This window comes from Pogonomyrmex barbatus, unplaced genomic scaffold, assembly GCF_055798465.1.
Source record: "Pogonomyrmex barbatus isolate J1 unplaced genomic scaffold, ASM5579846v1 scaffold11, whole genome shotgun sequence".
NCBI classification, from domain to species: Eukaryota; Metazoa; Arthropoda; class Insecta; order Hymenoptera; family Formicidae; genus Pogonomyrmex; species Pogonomyrmex barbatus.
The window spans coordinates 5101254-5118329 of record NW_028297107.1 but is presented as its reverse complement, the minus strand read 5'-3'; the positions used below and the strand labels follow the sequence as shown (position 1 = coordinate 5118329).

The 17076-nt window shown below is 41.1% G+C and overlaps 1 protein-coding gene across 4 annotated transcripts in view; it reads right to left on the bottom strand.

The window, feature by feature from the left end:
* Positions 1 to 17076, bottom strand: part of pxb (putative Hedgehog signaling attenuator pxb) — a 347458-nt gene that overhangs the window by 273170 nt on the left and 57212 nt on the right. Inside the window, exon 1 of one of the 4 annotated variants that reach the window (XM_089071038.1) lies at positions 3791 to 4274. The exons of the other annotated variants lie outside the window; for them this stretch is intronic. The gene's annotated coding sequence lies outside the window, so the exon portion shown is untranslated. Of the gene's footprint in view, positions 1 to 3790; positions 4275 to 17076 lie in introns of those variants that run through there. 4 annotated transcript variants of the gene reach the window in all.

Here is a 17076-nt window from a genome sequence, read left to right as displayed (position 1 = left end):
CATCCTTACCGGAAGTGACATCGGTGAAATTGTTACACTCGGTCGAAAAGCATTTCGTTTCTCGACTGAAATTGATCTACTGAAAAATTTTAAAAAAATTTAATCGTATAAAAATCTCCTTTGATATTAAAAATAGAACCGACATTAAGATAAAAATATCTTCTCGTCATTGAAGGCTATTTTGCGGAAATATAAAACGTAATATAGAAGCAATATAGAAGAGTATAAAATACGACACGGAACTTATCCATAAGAATTTCCATTTGACGATATTTGAAAGCGTTATTCGCGCAGGCACAACGAATCGCGTGTCTTCCACAGCTTCCTCCTGCATCGATACCTCGATACTCGGCATGTGCAGATTTTCCCGACACGTTGTGGAAGTGTATTGTCAAAGCGCGGCCAATATATCGTCCCCGATATGTCGACTCGATAGATGGAAAAAGAAATCTCGAGGATACTCTCTCTCTCTCTCTCTCTCTCTCTCTCTCTCTCTCTCTCTCTCTCTCTCTCTCTGAGCTCGTGCGGAAATGCGACAGCCATGGGACGGATGGGTTCTTGCCTGTTTGATATAGCATGCGGAAGTTTCCCGGGACAGAGATCCTTTCGTTGGTTGCCAGTCGGGAACCTCTATCGCTCTAGTAACCTCTACATAAAGTATAACTTTGTAGTCGTGAAAGGCGGAAACATCTCAAGCAGCTGCGCTAGCCGGCTAGCTCGCCACTTGCTATATCGCGTTCCGATATCGCACGGGATAGATGATTTCTATTTAGAGCTGTTTACTGTACGCGAAATGGGATACGTGCATGGCCGATAGACGAAATTGTACGTTTGGCGAAGAACGCGAAAAGGTAAATTCCGCCAGCTCCATTCTGAACAGCTGATGGGTGACAAATGTTTGAACGCTTTGCGAAATTTCCTTCGCATAAAAATTATTTGGCATATAATGCTTAAATTCAATAAATTCTTCAATAAACACATTAAATAAATAAATAAATAAATAAATATAAATATTTATATATATATATATATATATATATATATATTAATAAAATATATTTTTTAATTATTATACAAAAAGTTATTACAAAAAAATAGAAATAATAATAAGTGAGAATTATTAAAAAGAATATTTCACTTACATGATTGTTTGCATTTCATTTAAAAACGTGCAAAAATTCTATATTTCTATGAAAAGATAATAAAACATCAATGATTAAAAAAATTTCTTGAAACAAACAACACAAAGTAATAATTTAATAACATCTGCATGGTGCTCTAAAATTAAGTACCTCTAAAGTCTGTTTGACGTTACTTTTTAGATTTGTTGATGTAGAATAAATGTATGTAAGAAAAATCTCCCAATATGCGGTGCGCCAAATCTGACTTTGAGCAGCTGCACGCGCGGATGCACGTGCACAGAGACGTGCAATCACTTCGTACGTAAGCGATCGTTCGGTTAGGCAGCGCGTTTGCCTATCCAATCTCGTCGCAACCCTTTGCTTGCTTACGAAATATCACAAACTCCTATAGGGTAATCAAACAATAATAAGCTGCTGCGCGATATACACAACCGCGAACATTGGCAATCTTGCTTGAAGCGTCGAAATCGATTCAATTACCGATTCAGTTATCGCGTACCTCCCACTATTTATAAACACGTTAATATTTTTCAGCACCCTTCTAGGCGAAAAGTATAGAAAGCATAGGGGTTGTTTACGCCATAATAAAAACGCTCGGGTTACTGTAATGAAAATATTTGGACGCGAGCAGCGGCGGATGTTATATCTGGAATTTTCATTACTTTTTACCGTTGCTTAATAAAGAGAAATAGTTTTCTTTATTCTTTAACTTTATAAATTATCATATTACATTTCAGTAAAATTTAGGTCAATTTTCAATTATAATTTTCGGTACCCTCACATTATCACGGTTCGAGTTGTCAATGCGGAACGTTAACTCTGAAACAAGCGTTACCGCTGGGAAATGTTGGAGTCTAATTTTCAGCCCAGTGTTACTATCGCTCCTCCTAATAGACTCGACCTATTACGACGAGGGGCTGCAACGCCTTCGAAAGCGCCGAAATACTGCAAACAGAGCCGAACGGATCCGCAACTGCAGTTAGATGAGTCGACCAAGCGAAATCTACTTCTCGGCGGTACCGGTACGACTTCCTTTACGGTTAAGCTTGCAAGTTTGCGCGAGAACATGTAATCTTAGTACGATAATAAAAGACAGAACTTTCGGGCATTGGGGCGCGCACAGGGCGCCGCGCGCGCCGTACACACGGACACCCGGTCTTCGCGCCACCGCGCTACCCCAATTTAGGGGCGTTATTATCGCGTGCAGAGGTCTCGGCGCGTTCGTAAGTTCGATCGTACGCCCGAGATTACCGCATTCGCGCGCGCGTTTCCGGTTACCATCTGGAAACGGAAAAGTAAAGTTTTTCCTTCGACCTCTCCCTTCGGTCCGGTCTCCGTGGCAATTTTTACGCCGACCTGCGTGTACGGCCGGCGTTTTAACGGGAAACTCGAAACTTACGTCTCTTGAGAATAAGGGAGTGGAAACAAGGAAGTTATGGATAACGAATCTAGGGGGTAGTAGCAGTTCAGAAAAAGTTTTCAGTTCGCCCCTATTATTTATCTTGAAGCCCAAGGTCTCTTGATAATTATCTTAGCGCAATGTTTTCTCAATTTTTCGATAAAACGTAATGTCTAAGTCACTCGAATAATTAACTAGTATTTAAAATTTTTTTAATTAATGAAGAATTATTATTATGATTTTACATTTGATATGTAAATATATTTAAGACAAATTTTAGAAATTGCAAAGTCACTCTGCTTATATTCTAAAGGTCTGTACTTTTTATTTAAATTTTCAAAAAGAACACTTTTGCAGAGGATTGTCATGATCGAGGAAAATATCAAATAGATCTTTCAAGAAAATTCAATTAAGGTCAAAGCCCTACCCACAGTAGATCCTGGCCTCTTTGTTCTTTTCCTTCCCTTTTCCAACGAAGGTCTAATGAAAGTAACTGAAATACTGCCACCGAACGTCTCACTTCGGATCTCATTCTCTTAAGGAAATGCCGACTGTCCTAATTCTCTCTGAGAAATTAGACAGCGTCCGTAATTACTAAGAGAGGTTCTGCTCCTCTCGGAGATACGCCGCGCTGTCTGTTAGTTTATGCGATCGTATCTTATGCGTGCTATTCATATATATTTCCGCCAGAAAAGCAACGGTTTGTCAGGGGTCCGCTTTCCTGATTTTTCGATATCATTATAATATTTATATTTATGATCTTTTAAAATATTAATCTCGTTGTACCGTCATACATTCGTATATCTTCTTTCACTCAGACACAACTAGCAAAACCTTTTTTCTAAAATTACAATTAATTAAACATACATGTATAATGACTCATTGATGAATGATGATTGTCCGACACATTGTTCTACTCCATATCACATGTAATTCTTACCTGTAACAAAAAATACAGAAATCTTATTAAAGACAGATATATTACTTAAGAATGCATCTATATGTAAGACAATTTTTTATGCAATAATTAACACAAATTATTATATGCATAATAACATATTAAATAATTTACCGAATAATCTATTTTTACAAATCCAATAATAAATTTATAAAAATCCATAAAAAATTCTTTCTATCCAACATATATTGGTTTAATGCCTGCCTAGCAGTATTAATCTACTCGATATATTTTGAGCTTATTATCAAAATCAAAGAGAGTATGAGAAAAATAGAGAGAACCACGATAAACCTTTCGCAGCAAACATTCGATTAGATTGGTAATCCATCGGAACGGCCACTCTCCTGGAAGCTTTAGACTGGGCACTGAGGACTGCCATTTTCTCCTCGAGGAAGTCGCCAGCAATAAACCTCGTCGTTTCATTATCGCCACCTTCCCCCGATCGACCGACTTCTCGCCATCCCTCTGCAACCCTCATGTTGCCGTCAGAGTCGCTTTTTCCGCGGCTGAGCGATAAATCGACACGAAATTTCCGACGCGCGGTCCAATTATCGGCAGCGGTCGCGTGTGTCCACTCAAACTGTACGTCCCCCCCTCGGTTCATTACTTTCGAATGGGGCATTGGTATATATACGGGACCCCTCGGGCCCCGGTTGATATTGCTGACGACGGACAGACGGACGACGGCGCGGTCTATAATTCAATCTTGTCAAATCCATTAACGGGAACAGTTAGCTCCCATCGGCACGAGGCAGGCTCGGTCTGACTCACAAGGGAACATTCGACTCTCATAAACTGCAAACTCGGCACATTATACAGAAAATGACCATTTCGCATGTCTCGGAGTCCGTCAGTCCGTATATCGATTTTTACCAATCTGGAAATTGGTTTTCTGAATTAGTTTATAAATGAAAAAAATGTGTATATATATATATATATATTTCATATATATATATAATATGAAATCAACATCTTTCTGCACAATTATTTAATTCTCGAAATTTCAACGTACAAACTGTTAAAGTGCAGCCCGCTTGCAATTAACCGACGAATAATCTTGAAATTTCGTCACACTCTAGCGCATTCCACTGAGCGTTATATTCTCGCTAATGAACGGCGGAAAGTTGCGCTTTTTTGGCGCGTTCGCATAACGCATTCCCCGCGTGTTTCGTTAAACGAAAGAACGAAAAAAAGAGTGGCACTAGAGTGAATCTTTCGTCTGTTTGCGTGCTGTCGTCGTTTTATCGTCGTGAACACGGCAGCTGAAGAAACAGTCCCCGTGATTCTAGTAATTGCAGTCGCAAACGGAGTTGCCTAACGAATTTCTTTTTTTTTTCTTCTTGGCAGGCTATAATCATCCTTACGATTCGTATCTTCAACATATAGTTTCGCGAAGCGTTCGCGAAACGATCGTCGCTTTATTTGCTGCTCTTTATGGCTCTTCTTTTCCTCAATTTAAGCCCGGGGAGGAGCCCGAACAGCTCGTCTCCATCCGTCATAACAAATTCGCTAAAACGACAAAGTCGACCGTAAAAAAGGATCCCGGTTCGCTATTCAAACGTCGGAAGGTACGTGCGCCAACTGCTGATCGCGCTCTTCGTTGCCGTGAAATATTTGCCGAGCGAAGTTAATTCCGCGGATTCGTTGCAAGAATAAAAAAAAAATATATATATATATATACATATATATATTCTATATACCAACGCAGTTGTAACGATGCGCGCCGCGTTCAAGGTGTCAGATGGACGAAATCGTGCACGAACGAGCGCGAACGAGCGCGAATGAGCAACTTGCTTCGATGAGCGTGCGAACGATGTCGGTAGGTACTCTGGATCTGGATCCCGCTGCCAATAAGTCACGAGCAGCGAACAAGTCGGGAACACAGTGTAGGACGTGGCCTGAAATAATTAGCGTTCGCGTTTTTATCTGGCGGCTGGATCGCGGCGCGGATAATAATTTCGGGACGCGAATGAACGCTCGTAAATCTGATTTATCGTTCGATCGCGTTTCGCGCGCTAACCAACAACGTCGACACTTATAAGGACGCCTCCTCTCGATGCCGATTAATAAATTCGATGCCGCTCTCGCCGGTATCGCGAGATTAATAGCGAGCGAGCTCATAGAAAAGACAACGCGGATCGTCGGCTATAATTAAATTCACCGAGTTCGCAACCGAGACGCGAGAATTTTGCCGGACATCCATTTCGAATCTCGCTTACAGTGTGTAAGCGATATAATTTCGCGACGGTTAAATTTTCGCAATAAATAAAATTTAATTTCATTGACGGTACCCACTATCGCGTAATTTTCAATTTAATTCTCGATCAAATCGATCAATTATCATTGGAGATTCGTAGAATCGGAAAACGCTTTATGGGGATAATATCTTTAAATATCGAGATTTCAGAATTTGTTTCTTTTTTTAATTACGGAGCCGCTTTCGGCGCTCTGCCTATCTCGTTTCGCATCGCCGTCCGTATAAGCCGCGGGATATATTACTCGAATAACAACGCCACTGTAAAACTATGCGCGCGAGTTCCTTTTTCCTTTTTCGGCGAAAGCACGTCGGCGTACTAGATGCACGCTAGGCAACGTCATTTAATTCGTTTTCAAGCAGCCCGTTCTCGCCGCCGCCGTCGCGTCGGGGCGCCGCGCAAAACGACCAGAAACGCATAATTATGAACCGCACCGACAGCACTTCATCCGGACAATCACCGCGCGGCCTCCTCCGGTAGTAATTTCGCGTTAAGATTAATTATTCGCGCGAAATGCCGGCCGCCGTGCTGGCGCGAGCGAGCGAGCGAGCGAGCGGACGGGCGGGCGGGCGGGCGGACGCGCGTTTTAATTGAATTAATCAAGTGGTGCACTTGCGCGCGGCCCGTTCGCGCAACAACGCGCTCTCCGGCACTCTCCGGGCCCTGAATTAACGCCCTTATAATAACGATCCGCTTTGACGAAATTTCGGACCGGTCGCAATTAGCGCGCGCACGGCACACGCTTGCCGAATTTCACGGTAACCGGGCAGCATTAATCGGGCCGATTAATCGACTCTTTCCGGATTCTGGAACAAGCGCGTTATTGTCCGCCGTATACGCCACGAACGTTGACCCTCTAGCAGTTCGTGTACTTAAATCATGTACTTATTATACACAGTTCGATACTTCGGTGCCTTCAACAAAGCCGCTTTTCGCTTTTGAAAGTTGATTTGGCAGATTGAGATTGGAGATTTATAACAAATTGAACAAGGTAAATTGCTTTGAAAGTAAATTTCAGCATAAAATGAAAAAATTTGCAATAAATAGAATTATCGCATTTCCTACTATACAATGCTGATGTCTTGTTTATTAATACACTCTCGCATCTGGGGCGATATATTGAATCGGTATATCGCGATTATTATCGAGCACAAGTAGTGCACGCACAAATAGAGCAAGGGTTAATGCAACGTTGTGCTCTGCATGCGCTAACAATGGAGTAAACAGAGAAAATTACCGCTTGCCAATAGTAGAACATCGAATCCAGCCCGCCTTGACGGAGGTTGTTTGAACCAACGAGACAACTTTCCCTCATCCCCTCCTGGACCCTGCCGCGTGACGAGCACGCCATCCCCGCGCGCACAATGCTCTTAATGAAACCCGATGCGATCCGGGACCGATAACCCTCTTGGCGCGGCCTGCCACCCCTTTGACGGCTGTTTCGGGGACGGGCTAGGAAAAAGGCAAATTAAATTCGCAAGTAAAATCGCGAGACAAGAGAGGAGCGGCTGAGAGAAGTAAGGCAAGAGACAGGACGAAACGCCGGGTGCGACAATGGCCTTGTTAAGGCACCCACTAATTGCGCCCAGCACCTTAATGGATCCTCGCGAAAATTGCATCGACCTAAGTCCGTCAGAACGACGCGTCCCTCCCTCTTGTCCCTGTCTCCCTTATCTTTTCTTTTTCGTCTTCGTGGCTGTCGTCTGGCTGTGCGGGCTTTGTCCTAACCCGCCTCCTCTTCGGCGGTATCCCTTCTTCGGCTTTGTAGATCCTGACGAGGCGGGTTCCAGGTTGTATCCGAAGAGCCGAGAGAAGGGCTCGAGTAACAGCTGGAAGCGATCTTTTTTGCAAGGAAAAAAAATTGGATTTTGATCGAGCGGTCCGAGCGGCGTCTTCAAATTGGTTTTTAAGATTGTAAGAATGATGATGAACAAAGAATGGACGCGCGTAATTGCTTGTCGCGCGAGAGAAAAGAGACATATATGTGATATTGTATTTTTTTAACTTAAAATAATTGGCAATAAATTCTCAATAAGAATTATATAAACTATTAATATGACGAATATCTAATTTGATCACTAATTTGATCGATGATTTTACTATTTCTATTTTCGTTTCAATTCCATTATCATCAAAAAGAGAGAAACACGATCAATCGAAGACCTCGAGAGAAACGTAAATTTGTTCCAAAGAGATGATGCAGTCTAAGTAATTACGAGAATGCCGAGATTTATCCTTAATAATCGTCTGGATGTTCAAAATTTCAATATTTATCCCGCACTCTTCTTTCACTCAATCCACTCGTTTGAAGTACCGTTCATATCTTATTATTGCTCATTATGTTTCATATTCTCTATTCTCATTATTCCTATCATTCATTTTTTCAAAGCAATATTATCAGTATATTTTTAAATGTTACATGGTTTCCTATATTGCATGATTGCTATGTTACTATGTACAATTATATATGCGTTACTTTTTATTTTATAGTTATTTCTATATTTGCGCCATTTCCGCAAATCCCGTGCGAGCTTTCATGGTGGAGTTAATTCAGATTGCAAATGAGTTCTTTCTGTTCGATTCTTGCCTACCCTCTGTCTTCCTCTCTCCCCATCGCTCGCTCGTTTCTCTCTTTCTTTCTCTTTTGTTTTCCTCTCGCTCTTCTTTTTCCGACTAGAATTTAATCGGGCAGATCCTCCTCGACCTCGCACGAACCACGCTAAATCCCCGTCCGACGACAGCACGGCACAAGCGAGCGCACGGCAGCTATTTTAGCAGATCAAAGACAACGGCCGGAGAGATTGATACGATGGCACGCCCCGCCGGATCTTCGCATGCAACCACGGCGAGAGTCTTTCAATAAATAAGTCGCGCCGCAGTCAACGGGGATTGTTTCGCTGTGAACCCTTCGCGCCGCTTGTTAACGCGACCCGCATTCCCGGCATTCTCCGGGGGGGAGGGGAAGGAGAGGGCGCTTATCCAGAAGGATTAACTTCTACCCTTCCTTTCTCGCATGAAGTGGCAATTATTCTCGATGTTAAATAGTAACTTCTGTATATCGCAAACGAGGCGAGGTTGAATTGATCCATCAATGTTTGGACATTCTTTCAAATTTTTTTATCGTCAACTAGTCACACTAGTTTACATATAGCAAAAATTATTTTAAATCGGAAAAGATATTTCTTGTAAATTTTTGAATGCTCCAAATTGGTGCCGTGAGCCAAATCTTTCCGGCACGTCAGGTTTTCAAAATAATTGTTGTATAATATGCAAAAAATGCATGAATGCAATGAAAAATAGTAAAAATGCTATCAAAAAAATTTTGTATATTAAAATTCTAACATGGCTAAAAAATAAGATATTAAAAGAAAAAAAATATATTTTAGCATAACAATACATTCACGATTTCAAAATTTCAAGATCATTAATATTCCGTATAAAAAAATCTTGCAGAAATGTCACAAAAGAGCTATTTTTTGCATATTAAATTTTAATTATTTTGAAAACCTGACGTGCTGTCAAAATTTAATTTAGGATATTGTTTTCATCATATCATTCAAAAATTCATAAGAAGCATGTTATTAGGTTCAAAATAATTTAAAAAAATATTTTTTTGTGACATAATATTATTGTGTACAAAATCATATATATATATATATATATATTCTAATATTTAATATTTATAATATTAATTTTTTTCAAAATCAGATATTATGAAACGAATAAAAATATTTCATAAATTTGATAAACACATCCTCTAGTTTTAATCTTAACCGGCGCCGAACGATCCTCTTAATAATTCTATCAACAAAGCGCGAAATCAGATCTGGCTTTTCTTCTTTTTTAATAGATCGCAAATTATCATCGAGTAACGGAGAGATTGATACTCCGGTCACGATTGCACACACCGAGATGCTCGTGCCTTGCGATACTACCTCCGATAAATAAAGTCCTGCCCGTGGTGTACTCTCGAGAAGCTACTTGCTTTATCGCGAACCTTACTGCTTAGAATTCCGCTTGTTACCGTGACATGGCGAGTTCATTTCAGCATTATATTTCTCTTCCCGGCACAATAGCGTACCTTCATCCATCCGTGGAAAATAATGATAGCTCTTATATCTTCAAGAGTATCGGGGGGGGGAGAGAGAGAGAGAGAGAGAGAGAAAGAGAGAGAGAGAGAGAGAGAGAGAAAGAGAGAGAAATATATTACATAGGAGAATGCTATTATCTAGAAAGAAACTGGGTCGATTACAAAGTGTGGAAAAAAAGTCGAGAGATCTTATTTCCACAAAATTTCGTCAGTACAAAATTGTCTCCAAATCTCTCCGTAGCTTCCTATATTGCTCCCTACATTGGTACCAAAGTTATTAACAGATTAAAAACGGCATTCGATAAAAAAAGACAGATTAGAAAATAGCGTTTCAACGTTTGCCTCATAAATATATTTATAAAGAGAAAATCTACGGAGTGACGGGCATAACGTCGCCACGCGTATCATCGTAAATCATATCACCGCGCGGTTGAACGGTCACCACGTCAGACACGACACAGTCACACTTCAACCGACACCTTGTATACGAGCCTCTTTTGCATTTCGTGCGTTTGTATATCGCTGTGCATTCTAAGTGCCGTGCGCGTATCTACCCGAGGGAGTCTCATCGCGATCATATTTTAAAGGTAGTTAGCCCGCTTCGTATGTCGCGTCGTGACATCAACGACATTTCGGCGTGTCCCGATAACGCGATATTTGCATTCCGAGGTGCTGACGCATGAGACACGCACGACGCAACCGCGAAAGAAACTTCCCGTTTAAACATCCGCGCGCGTGTCTTATTTCAAGACACGCGTGCGATCGCATTTAACAGACCGATCTCTATAAGTGACAAGCCGCCACTCTCGAAATTCCAAAGCGATTTCAGCGATGTTAAGCCCTTCTTACTCAATGAATTCCAATCCACTTAAATCTTATATTTTTTTTGCTATCTTGATATATTTGTCATATCTCTTTATTATTTAGTATAGAAATATTTTAATTTCTCATGAGTTCATTTTTATATGTATTTCAGAAATATTTAACGATTGTTAGATCATGATTGAATATAAATTATTTTCTAATTTCTCTCACCTTGAAGATCAATATTTTTATTTATCGTTTAAACAGCAAGTTAAAACACATTTTAACGTTGATTACATTAATTTAAGATCGTACATATGTATATAAACGCAAACAAAAAAATTCGCGCTTCGTAAAAAATTGAAAATAAGAAAATTAAATTATAAAAAAAATATTTTGTCATGCAAATGCAGATCGCGCGAGTAGAGCACGTTCCACGTGGCTCGTTAAAGGCTCAGGGGTGGGGGGGGGGGGTTGCAACAGTGCGGCGGAGAGCGAATTTCGTGCGTCTCAATGGCATCCCAACGACGTGCCGAGTGATTCCGGCGTGGACGCGTGGCGTTGTGGCTCGCTGCCGCGCAGTCGACGCATCCCGTCGACTCGAAAATATATGTCCCGTCGGGATCACAGGCCGCCCCATTCGTCGTCTCCGTCGCGGCCAGCGCTAAAATTAAGCGGCATCGCCCCGTGGTCCCCGATTCTCGCGGAACGGAGGAACGCCGTCGAATTTTGCGAAGGAGAGAAGCCGGCACGTTATATAGAGAGGCAGCTGTTTCGACTCTATTTATAAAAAAAATTATTCTAATGCATTGCGGAAATAAAATTAAACATCCGTCGTTATTATTTTCGCGAGACGTTCGCTCGAAGAGTCACGGCAAAATCAGAGACAAAAGTACAATTCGAGGAGTACGTATAATAAACGGTAAGGAAGATTTACTACGCGGAAATAGCGTAGTTCCTTTATTGTGCGGCATTCACCTTCGATAAACAATCAGGATAGAATCGGTGTCCGGTGATTTCGAGAGAGTAAATGAGGTTGCCGGCAAGGGAAAGGAGAGCGCTCTCGAGTGCCGCGCGATTGAAGCACGGGAAAATAACTGGAGTTTATCGGACTCTTTGAAGACCGAGATTGGAAAACGTCTCTTTCACAACTTTACGGTAACTGTTGGGGATGTCGCGAGAGCGGATGGGAATAAAAAAAAAAAGAACGTAAAATAGCGCAGCTTCTGTTCGACCGTTAATGAAACAGTGACGATCAATGACGATTCGTAAAGAGTCGTTTGTTCTCTCTATCGACGAGTCGTCGATAGCGTTAACGCATAACACGAACAAACGCTCTGCTGTCCCACTTTTCTTCTTTCTACTTTCTATTTGCATTGAACTTTAGAAATACGCCCGTTTGCAAATTCAACAATGGATATCTAGAATTTATTATAAAAATGCCAAAATTGAAGCTCAATTTGCATGAAACTTTATTGATATTTAATATTAACGTTGTTAAAGATAACGCGATATAAAAAAATTTCGTACAAATAATATGTACATTACATATATCAATATGTAAAAATAAAAAAAATTGATAAATAAATATATTAAATTATTATATATATATAGATATTAATATAATTATAAAACAATCCACGGAATTCAACAAGCGATAACAATAATAGTACTCCATCGCTTGACAAAACAACACTCTCGGAGAATCTCTCCGAGAGGAGCGATTTAGATGTTGGAAAAACGACTCTCTCTCTCTCTCTCTCTCTCTCTCTCTCTCTCTCTCTCTCTCTCTCTCTACGACACCAACCATTCTCTCTCCGTGCATCGTCGAAAGAGTCTATAATTCTGCAGCGCTTCGACGAAATCCCCGAAAGAAAGAGCGCGGCGGAGGACTTGAGCCTGATCTACGGCTCTCGTTACTTCGCCCGCTTCGTGGCCTGCCTCCAACCCCGGGCGGAAACCATCTCTTACCTATCTACCTACTCACCTACGCGCCCCGGAGTCGGTTGCATAACGATAGGATCTCGCGCACGTTGCACACGTGCCAGGGAAAGCCTTTGTTCCATCTCGCGCCAGGTAAACCCCTTTGACGCCGTCACGTGCCAGCGTTTAAATCTCGCACCGACTTAACTCTCGCCTGGCATAAAGCTCCTTTACGAGGGAGGAAAGAAATCGCGCTTATTTCGATCTCGTTAATGATTCTTTCGAGATTAGAAGCTTCGATTCGACAGCGGAGATCATTAAGATTTCGCAGCAATTAAAAGCGTCCGTTAAATCTCCGGGTGAAATTTGGACTTTAAAAGGAAACAAAAAATTATCTACATCGTATAATAATTTTTTATTAAAAAAAATTTGACTTGTTTTTGGATCGATCTAAGATTCATTTTGCTCCTGCAAAATGAATTTTCAAAAATTCATTTTGCAAGAGCAAAATGGATCTCTCTCTTCAAGTACCGGAAATAATTTTTCCAATTATCCTTTATTCAGTTCCGATAAATTGAGTAATTTTACTGGCCGTAAATGGCCGATGCTTTTCATCGCTTCGTGATCGTTTCATTATTTTATCAGCATATGAAACCCGCCGTCCATTTATAGCACCGTGAAAAATCGACATCTGTCTAAACTAAAGATTTTATTTTTCCGATCGTCGATAATGGAGCAATTCGACGTGCGTTTAGTCATCATGCTGCTCATCATCGTTCCTATTGATCAAAAGTGCACGCGTGCATCGTCGATGCGTGCGGGCCGCGTGTGAGGGGCACGTTTTCTGAATGCCCATTCAGCAGATTTTGTAAGCAATAAATGGAACATATTTGGTATTTACGGGCCGTTCATGGGCCACAGGCGAATGTAAATGGTTTTAAACTGCAATCGGCGATTCATTCGCGGCCCCTCGGCGACTCGGCGAAAAAGTGCTCGGCGAAAATTGAATAATCGAGTCACTCGTCAACGGGCGCGGTTGTGTCAATGAATTTTGCATGCGGCCCTTTTGAAAGTATAATGTTATTGTGTGATCCAATATTGTGGTAGACGTTTTTACGAGTACGCACAACCTCGCTAACAAGCAACAATTACATTCGGACAGTACTCCTATAGGAAAAAGTAGCACACAAATGTACATAAATGCAAATTTCAAATATTTTTAACAAACTCTGTACAAAACGCTTTTATATATTAATATTAATCAATAAATAATAATTTTATAAATGGACAAACAATTTGATGATCATGCGTTGTTAAGCAATTAACTATTTCGTAGGAGTATGGAGGAACCTATTTAACGAAACGGCTTTTCGCACAACTCTCTTTCATTAAACAGGAATAATAGACGGGAGATTATAAATAATTGTTTTATTCGTAAAATAAAGTCGGCATTAAAACTGTATATCTATTAACTAAAATTGTTCCTTTTCATTCCGAAATCATTAAATCGATTTAAAATTTATAGAAACAAAATTACTCGTAATATAAAATAGTAAATCAATGTTACACGGCGCTAAATTAGATCGGTATTAACGTGACAAGCTTCCCATTTTTTGGCGATTCGATCGCGGCTTCCAACCTGCTCTCGTTCGTCACTGTCGGGCGATGAGTAAAGACGAAAATCCTAGTGATCCAGGTCGAAGTTGAATGCAATGGAAGCAAGGAGAGAGCTCGCTTGCACTCGCACCATTACTCTCGAGTACTTTGTGACAGCCGATAATTGGACGTGTCCTTTGATCCCCCTGGTGCTACCCTCATCCGGCAGGATTTCCAGATTTTGCGACGGATCGGTGATAGATCAGTGGCACGCGCCATGTTTTGTCCGATGTATTTTTTTGTCTCTCTCACCTTCCGCATTATTCCGATTCTTCTTTCTGGCGGAGAAGTGATTTTTATCGCGACGAGATGAATCTTTGCTTTTTTTACACTTAGCTTACGTAAGAAATTCGCGCGATTTAATCTTCAGCTGGGCGTGAATAAAAATTGTACAGGTAAATGACCTATTTTTAAAATCCCGATCCAGATACCATTAATATCTCCAATGTAAAATAGTTTACAATTAGATTACTGTCGACACTTTCGCAGCAAAAATTGATCTTAAATTCAGGTTAACAAACATTTTTTTTTCGTGTTTTCTTCGTACATCTTATAAAGCCCTATTTTCAATCGATGCCTCGTTACAGCTTTAACTATTGACTTCGCAAAGTTGATAATTCTGAGATAATGAGAATTTTACCCGGGGACAAATATCACGCGGCAATCAATAAAATATTATTCAACGACAGGTCTTTTTCTGGCGCGATCGTTTTGCATGGATTAAAAGTTAATCTTACTCTAATTGGAAATATGATCGCGGTGGGACGTAAAAGAAGGAGTCGTTACCGCCGATAACAAACTGATTTGCGAATATTGACCCGCACCTAAGGAAAGCGGAGACCGGTCCCGTCACCGTGGCTTTTAATCTCCCCGACATTCGACGTCTATGACGACGGAAGTTCGCGTTTCTTTTTTCGCCGGGTGGAGATTAAAGATCTACTCGATCCGACAGAGATTAAGTCCTTCGATCTCGATTCTTGCAGGACGAAAGGAGTACGGGGAATGCCAGGGAAAAATTTTCCGATAATCTTCATCGAAGTAGAAATCGGCTCGAACCGAATGATCGCCGAATGCTGCTCGAGCGGTCCAGGATTTGGGGCCTCGTCTTCCTCGAGATGAGATCGGGAAAATCGAAAGGCGATGGATAAGGTCGCAGGATTTGGAGGGTAGTCCATTGTCACGTGGACTTTCAATTAAAGGCAGACAGACAGGCGCGGCAGGGTCAGGAGCAACCCCTTCCACGGGCGAATCCTCTTTCGATGATCCTTCGTCCTTAGACGTCCTTAGACGTGTCGGTTGGCACCCGCGTCGACGAGTTGAGCTAGGATGGAGAAAAAATACCGTGGCCCCGCGGGGTGAATCGGGGTTTATAATTGAATTCGCTTGTTGCCGCTGATGGGCAACCGATTGCTTTCGTTTAGCAAACACTAACTTTTAATTATTTCCTCCCACGTGCACAGGGCGAGCGAGCGAGACGAGAGCTCGCGTGCGGACAAGAGATTGATTCGGCTAAACAGTTCGCAACAACAGAGTCTACGCGGACGTGCGAGGAGACGACAAAAAAGAAATACATAAACCTGTACAGGTTGCATCAAAAGGTGGCTGGTAAACATTGATAGTTATGTTAAAATAAAATAAAATAAAATGCCATTTGTTTCGATTTCAACATATTAATTGCTCAAGGATTATAAAATCCAAAAATGAAACAATTATAAATTGAATGTCTAAATTAATAGATAAAATATTCTCCATTAATTCATAAAATAAATATTATTAAGATGCAGAAGGTTAATTTGTCAGAAAATATTTCTTTTTACAAACATAAATTTTGGTAACAAGTTAATTATTTGACACGTAGAAAATCAGCTTGAAATTTGACAAAAAAATTCGAAATTGTTGCACAACTTTTGATACGCTCTATATGCATCTGCAAGGAAGGCGAGGGGAGGGAAAGGGGCATAGAATATTGGGGGAAAATACGGCAGGGAGAACACGCCGCAACAACGCGCGAGGATTGTTGTTGAACCTAACTGCGCAAACATCGCCATCCGCTGATTGCTTCGATTCGCGCGGGTTTTGCATTCGGAATCGGCGGCGAGGCCGCGTGGCGGTAAAAGAATTGTGTACGGAGGGCGAATTAATGCGCGAGTCACAAACGCGGAATTGGAAAAACAGAGCGGTTTCCGCGGTCGGCGGTTGCACGTGCTCGCACGCGTATGTACGAAACGATCGTTTTTCCCTGCGTTTACACCACGGCTGCATATCGTCCTTCAACGAGAACCCTCCCTCGTATTTCGTAAAAACAATTGTTTTATGTTGAAAAATGTGTAAACTTTTCGAACAATTCGATCCGAGACGAAAACGATCTTCAGTAAATTATGTTAAAAAAATGTTAAAATCTTAAATCTTAAAGCTTGACTATATTGAATCCGCTTTGTAATAATAGGCAAGGGTGCGCACACATAGTACACGCCTATATAATTTTATAGTTTATTTCTCCGGCCAGTGACTAATTAAACAGCCAAATTAGTGGCGATTACTGTAATTTTCACGACAATTTTCACGACAATTTTCACGGGCGATAAAGCGCCGTATGCCGCCGCGCCCAATTGCGCCCTGCTATTTGCGTCCTTCCGGCTTATTATGCGAAGTGTCCCATAATTTTCGTCCATACTAGTAAAACCGGCGTTTACACTATCCGATATCGTAAAAAATATTGATAAATTTTAGATCATATTTCTCTGTCGGCGACAATCAATTAAATGCTCGAGTCGCTTTCAATTTGTCCAATTATCTACCAATAGAATCTCGTGCGTCAAGTATCATAGAGCTATCATTGCTCCTTTTAT